Source organism: Hetaerina americana, unplaced genomic scaffold (genome assembly GCF_022747635.1).
Source record: "Hetaerina americana unplaced genomic scaffold, ioHetAmer1.1.p SCAF_3, whole genome shotgun sequence".
Classification (NCBI taxonomy): Eukaryota; Metazoa; Arthropoda; class Insecta; order Odonata; family Calopterygidae; genus Hetaerina; species Hetaerina americana.
In genome coordinates this window covers 22,318,493-22,325,931 of record NW_027286874.1, presented here as the reverse complement: position 1 = coordinate 22,325,931, position 7,439 = coordinate 22,318,493, and positions in this window count along the sequence as shown.

The following is a 7,439-nucleotide window of genomic DNA, read 5'->3' as shown; positions in this document are numbered from 1 at the left end:
GGCTTGTGCGTTCCGATGACCCCTAGAGCTGTGCTGGCGGGAGTAATAAAAATTGCTCCTGGTAGGGTCACCCATGCCAGATAGGTCGAAGGTTAGGAGCCAGACGAAAGGTAGTCCACGCAGCGTCTGTTCCTCAGTGAGGCGGCTGCAATGGCGACTGACCCCAGTGGGGCGGACAGTAAGTGAGGGTGTCACGTTAAAAACACTATTGAGGAAGGCAACGGGAAACCACCTCAATTATCATTCCCAAGAAAAATATGATGGACAAGAGAGATATTTTGAGTCCTGGCAACCACGGGGCTCGGCCCAATCGGCCGTGTGTCGTGCCCGGCAGCGGGGAGGCAAGGCTTCCGCGGTCGTCATCCCACGAAACCCTTGCAAGGGAAAACCAGCAGCAGCAGGACAGAAGACGCAGGAGAAGAAGACCAAATTAGTTAGAATAGGAACGTGGAATGTTAGGACAATGATGAGGACAGGGAAATTGGAGAATGTTAAGCGAGAGATGGAAAGGGGAAATATAGATATTTTAGGTCTATGCGAGGTGAGATGGAAAGATAGCGGGGATTAGCGGGAAAGAGGGTAGATAACATTCCCGTGGAACTTTTGAAATGCTTAGAAAAATGTGGGAGGGAGAGGCTATATGGGCTGATCCGTAGTATTTATAAGAGGGAATCTGGCCGGAAGACTTCTGAGATCAGTTTTAGTTCCTATTCCGAAAAAGGTAAAGGCCACGTCATGTGAGGACTATAGGACAATTAGTTTGATATCCCACGCAGCTAAGGTTGTTCTCAGGATCATAAACAAAAGGATAGAGAGTAGGGTAAATGATTACTTAGGGGATGATCAGTTTGGGTTTAGGAAGGGGAGAGGTACGCGTGATGCAATTGCAGTAATGAGATTATTAATCGAGAGGAATATATAACACAACCAGGAGATATTTGCCTGTTTCGTAGATTTCGAAATAGCGTTTGATAGAGTGAATTGGGAAAAAATAACGAGTATTCTGCAGAAAATAGGATTTGATTGGAGGGAAAGGAGGCTAATCCGCAACCTGTACATGTCTCAGACTGCTCAGGTGCGGTTGGGAAACGGGGAGTCAGGATGGGCAGTGTTAGGAAGGGGTGTAAGGCAGGGTTGCCCATTATCACCGTTGCTGTTCAACCTGTATGTAGAGGAAATGATCAAAGAGGCATGGGAAGAACTCGAGGTAGGAATGAAAGTGGGCGGGGAATTCGTAAAATCAGTTAGGTTTGCTGATGACCAAGCTTTAGTTTGTCAGTCAGCCAAGCGGCTGCAAGCATTGCTGAGTGAATTGGAAATTCAGTGCGACAGGTATGGGATGAGAATCAATATTAATAAAACAAAGGTTATGGGATTTTCTAGAAAGAAAAAGGCCAAGCTTAACATTAAAGTGGGAGGGCAAAAACTAGAGCAGGTAGAACAGTTTACGTATCTCGGTAGTGTTTTGGACCAACACGGTCAAAGTAGTGGGACGTAAGGAGAAGAATTGCGCTAGGCAAAGACGCTTTCACAAGGAGGAGGGAGTTGATGACAGGGACTTTGAGTAAGGATGTTAAGAAAAGACTCGAAAAAACTTTGATATGGAGCGTAGCTATGTATGGTGCGGAAACGTGGTCATTGAAGAAGGAGGATAGACGTAGATTGGAGGCTTTTGAAATGTGGGTGTGGAGAAGAATAGAGAAGGTGAAATGGACAGAGAAGAAAACAAATGAGGAAGTACTTGGTATTGTGGGCGAAGAGAGGGGTTTGTTGGGAGAAATCCTACGGAGGCAGGAAAAGTGGATGAAGGGGGTGTTGACCGGCAGTGGGATGTTGAAGACTGTGATAGAGGGTAGAATGTGGAGCAAAAGAGGAAAGGGAAGGAACAGGATAGGGATGTTGGACGGGATGAAGGGAGGAAGAAAGTACTCAGAGATGAAGAGGGACCTGATATAGAGTAGGATGATGGATTTTGTGTTTTGTTAGGAGTAATAAAATATTTGTTTGGTAGTTGTGTCCATCCAAAAACCTACCTTAACCGGTAGATTACCTTAAAAAAAATATATATATATATATATATATATATATATATATATATATATATATACTAGCTGAATACCCGGCTTTGCACGGGTTAGAGAGAAACAGTTATATAAATATACTACATAAATAAAAACAAAAAATTATAAAGTACTGTACTGGTCGCCGCCCAGCCACGATGACGGGACCCAGAGACATTCTGACAGAGGACAGATGACCAGCGATATGGTGGGAGTGGTAAACCATTCTCCCCTATCGCTATATATCCAAGTGTCGACATGTATACCCAAGAGACAGGACAGCAAAGAAGAAGCGATATGGCGGGAGAGATAAACCATACTCCCCTATCACCAGACGCGAGGAGGGGTCAGCAGGCCAAAGGCCACCCTGGAGCGAGAGACCTTGCACTCCCCTCCCCTGTTTTCCTTTCACCCCCACCCCATCTCTCCCCACGGTGGATGAATGTATTTAAACGCCCCAAAAAGGGAAAGAAGGGGATTCTCTGATTATTAGACTTGTAGGTCTTGGACGGGTCACGTCAGACCCAGAGGGCAGCCATTGTACTCTACTGTAACTCTAATAAACTCCTTGTTGATTCTAATTTACTTTGAGTAATAACTCTTAAGTGTCCAAAGACCCTACCGGAGATTCTTCGCAGCCACTCGAGATGAATCTCCTCTTCCATGTCTGATCAAGAGATCACTACATAGGGAAAAATTTGGTGTCAGGTGCGGGGTATTGGCACAGTAAATTAGGATTGAGTACCGGCGGACCGGACCAAGGAAGATAGAAAGAGAGAGACAAGGCGGAGTCCCGGAGAGTCGACGGCAGAAAGACGCAGAGCCCCGGCAGGTGACCGCTGCACAGCCGAACGACAGACCGAGAGCAAGTGGAGACCACGGGACGCAGAAGGGAACGGAGGAAGGAGCTTGGGAACGCAGAAGACTGCAAAGATAGAGAGGGTAAGTCACACCCTAACTTTCCTTTCCTTTTGCTCCATCTCAGATTTCATTACTGATTAGTGATGGCTCCTCCGGAAGCCCACGTTAGCGCAAGCCGTGAGTCGTATTGTGGCATAATGGACGCCATAAAACTAATTGCTTCTCCATTTGAGGGAGATAAAAAGAAATTGAAGGAATTTATAGAGAACGCGGACGTTGCCTTTGAATTAGTCAATCCTGAGGAACACGGAAAATTATTGAAGTTTGTTAAAGCTAAAATAACCGGTGAAGCTCGAGCCAAACTTATGGTGAGAGACGAGTCCAATTCTTGGGAGCAAGTTAGGGCCATTTTGGAAGAGAACTATGCGACCAGGCGGACACTTGATTACTATGCATGCACTATGTTCAATTCGCGCCAACATGCAAAGGAGAGCATTGCTAATTGGGCGAGTAGAATGGATACGATGCAAACAGATTTGCGAGATGCTGCGGCAAAAGTAGTCGGGAGTAGAAATGTTGCAGGAGCCATATCCCTTATAAATCATTTAGCTAAAGCATGTTTTGTGCAAGGGCTTGAAAATGAAAGAATTCAGACGATTGTAAGAAGTAGAGGGGATGGAATTTTCCTTCCCGAGGCCACTGACGTAGCCTTAGAAGAGGAGAGTGCCATACTCTCAGCAAAAGAGCGGAATAAATTTAATCAGAGAAGTAATTCCAAATGTGAGAATTGTGGGAAAATGGGACACGTAGTTTCGGACTGCTACTTAAGGAAGAGTAAAGTTGAAAATAAAGCAGTTAGGGCATTAAGTGGGATTAAATGTTTTAATTGTAATAAAATGGGACACTTAATGAAAGACTGTAGGGCGCCGAGGAAAAATGGCGATAGGAAAAGATGGGAGAATCAGGGTGAAAGAGCGCGCCAATCGTATGGCGAAGTGCGCCAAGTGAGGTCCGTTAATATTGAAAGAGGGTGCACTGTCACTTTCGAAGCTAAGGAAAGTAAAAATGGAAGGCTGAAATTATTAGTTGATACGGGCGCGGAGGTAAGCTTAGTAAAGGAAACCTCATTGAAGAAGGGCACAAACTACCTCTATGGGGGAAGGGTAACCTTAAAGGGGGTTACAGATAAAAAAATTGAGACGCTGGGAATTATTAAATTAGGGCTGATGACCGGAGCAAAAGTAAGAAGCCACAGTTTTCAATTAGTGGATGAACAAGTCGCCATTGGAAACGATGGAATAATTGGTAGCGATTTCTTTAAGGAGACGAGAGCTCAAATAAACTTTGCGCAAAGAATAATCAAAATGGGGACTGTTGTGATACCGTTTGATACGGAAATAAACGAAGAGATACGGGTAAAAGCGGTCAGACGGTTAAGGCTGCCTGCGCGAAGTGAAGTAATAGTAAAGTGTCCGACTGAGAGTGTTGGGGAAGGACTTATCGAAAAACAATCAGTTGCTCCTGGGATATATTTGGCCGTGTCGCTCACCATGGGCAAGGACGGCGAGTGTCTCACTAGCATGGTCAATATTAAGGAGAAAGACGAGGAGATAGTGCTCCCCGAAATAGAGCTGAAAGCGGTAGAAACAGAAAAGGAAATTTTGCGGTTAGAAAAGGCTGACCGAGTGTCTGAGCGGAGGGCTTTAATGATCTCCCTTCTTAGACTGACTCATTTGAACGCGGAAGAAAAGATGGAATTACTGAAAACCTTGGAAGGATTCAGTGATGTATTCCACCTACCGGGAGACACCCTCTCATGCACGAAAGCAGTGGAACATGCAATTCCAACTCCTTCCCTTGCAACTAACCGAGCGATAAAAAGTAAACCTTACCGTCTACCTGAGGCCCATAGAGAGGAGGTGAGCAACCAAATGGAAAAGATGTTGAAGGATGGGATAATTGAGAAGAGCAGTAGCGCCTGGAATTCCCCGATAATAGTGATCCCTAAGAAGATGGACGCCTCCGGAGAGAAGAAATGGAGAATTGTGATAGATTACCGAAGGCTGAATGATGTTACGGTGGGCGATGCTTTCCCCCTCCCTAACATTGCGGAAATATTGGATCAGCTGGGTAAAGCACGCTATTTCTCCACCCTTGATTTAGCGAGCGGGTACCACCAGATACCCCTAAGGCGAGACGACCGGGAAAAGACGGCGTTTAGCACACCCACTGATCACTATCAATTCTTGAGGCTACCATTTGGATTAAAAGGAGCCCCAGCCACATTTCAGAGGCTTATCAATACTGTTTTGAGTGGGCTACAAGGGATCAAATGTCAGGTGTACTTGGATGATATCATTGTCTATGCAGATTCCCTGGTGAATCACAATGAGAGACTGAGCGAGATATTGAAGAGATTACGGCAACATGGCCTAAAACTGCACCCAGACAAGTGCGAATTCCTGAGGAAAGAAGTAAACTATTTAGGTCACGTGATCACGGAGGAAGGTGTTAAACCAGATCCAGACAAGGTGAGAAAAATTCAAGAGTTTCCTGAACCCAAGACCACCAAGCAACTGAAAGGATTTCTTGGATTGGCGGGATACTACCGCAGGTTCATCCCTGAGTTTAGCCAGATCGCCAGGCCATTGCACACATTGCTAAAGAAGGAAGTAAAGTATGAATGGAGTAAGGAGCAACAGGAGAGTTTTGAGAAATTAAAACATCTCTTGACGAATGAACCTGTTCTCCAATACCCCGATTTTTCCAAAGAATTCATACTCTCCACCGATGCCAGCAACGAGGCGTTGGGTTGTGTGTTATCGCAAGGAGTCATCGGTAAGGACAGACCGCTGGCTTACGCAAGCAGGACGCTCAACAAGGCCGAGAAGAATTATTCGACCGTAGAAAAGGAACTGCTAGCGATTGTTTGGGGGACAAAATATTTTCGTCCTTATCTATACGGAAGGAAATTCACCATTGTGACCGATCACAAACCCCTAGTGTGGATTTTCAGTGTGAAGGATCCGAGTTCGAGACTTATGAGATGGAGATTGAAGTTGGAAGAGTACGATTACCATATAGTATACCGAAAGGGAACTCAAAATGTAATCGCGGACACACTCAGTAGGGTTCATCATGTTTCCACCCCGAATAAGCCTGGAAGGGAAGAGAAGGAAGATGATGAAAATGAAGAAGGAAGAGAAGAGAAGGAAGATGATGAACATGAAGAAGGAAGGGAAGAGACGAAGATCTCGGAAGAAAGAAGAAAGAAGATTCTCCACGAGTTCCATGACTCACCAGTAGGAGGTCATCAAGGCGAAGCGAGAACGTACGAAAGAATAAAAATGTATTACGATTGGCCAGGTATGAAGACAGAGGTAAAGGAATACATTAGAAAATGCGAGAAATGCCAGAAAAACAAAGGTAGCGACAAGAAGACAAGAATGCCTTTAGAAATCACCAGCACGCCGGAGACGGTAATGGAAAAATGTGCAATGGACATATGCGGACCATATCCAGTAACGGAAGGGGGAAATAAGTATTTACGAGTCAAGTATCGTACTTACTTTTCAAGACGAATTGTCAAAATTCACCCTAGCCATTCCCATCGAGCGGCAAGATGCTCAGACAGTAGCAAAGGCCTTTGTGAAAGAAGTAATTTTGAAGTTTGGCATTCCTCAAGTGTTACTGACGGATCAAGGAACAAACTTCCTAAGTGCAATATTTAAGGAAGTTTGCCGGATGATGAAAATCAAGAAGATTCAGACCACGGCATTTCGACCGCAGAGCAACGGATCTTTGGAGCGCACGCATAAAACCTTGACAGAATACTTAAGACACTTCATAGCAGAAGACCAAAGGAACTGGGATGAATGGATTGCTTATGCAATCTTCGTTTATAACACAACTCCTCATACGGCTACGAGATTCACGCCGCATGAACTAATGTTTGGCAGAGCAGCCAACATACCTGGATATCTTCAAAAGGAGACTCCTGCTACGCAATATTGCCATGATGACTACTTGAAAGAATTGAAGTCCCGATTGCAAACGTGCTATCATAAAGCAAGAGAAAACCTGCTGGAAGCAAAGGAGAAGATAAGCGATATTACGACAGATCAACGAAGGTTGAAATATTCAAACCCGGTGACAAGGTGTTACTGTTCGATGAGTCGGTCAGAAGAGGTAGGTCCAAAAAGTTATCCGCACAATGGATAGGACCGTATCTAGTCACTAAAGTGGAAGGGGTGAATGTAGTAATATCTAGACAGGGCAAATGTGTGAAGGTACACGCGAACAGATTGAAACTGTTTTTCTAATGTTTTGCAGGAACAATGAAAGGGATCGCCGCCGTGCTGATAACGACAACGTGGATCTTTTACCTGGTGGCGGGATTCGATTATACAGTTACCCACATCCGAGTTTCCCCTGGGTTATATTATGAGCACGAGGGAGAAGCTCAGTTATATCATTCTGAGTGGAAGTTAGTTTGTTACGTTGATTTAAAAAACCTAA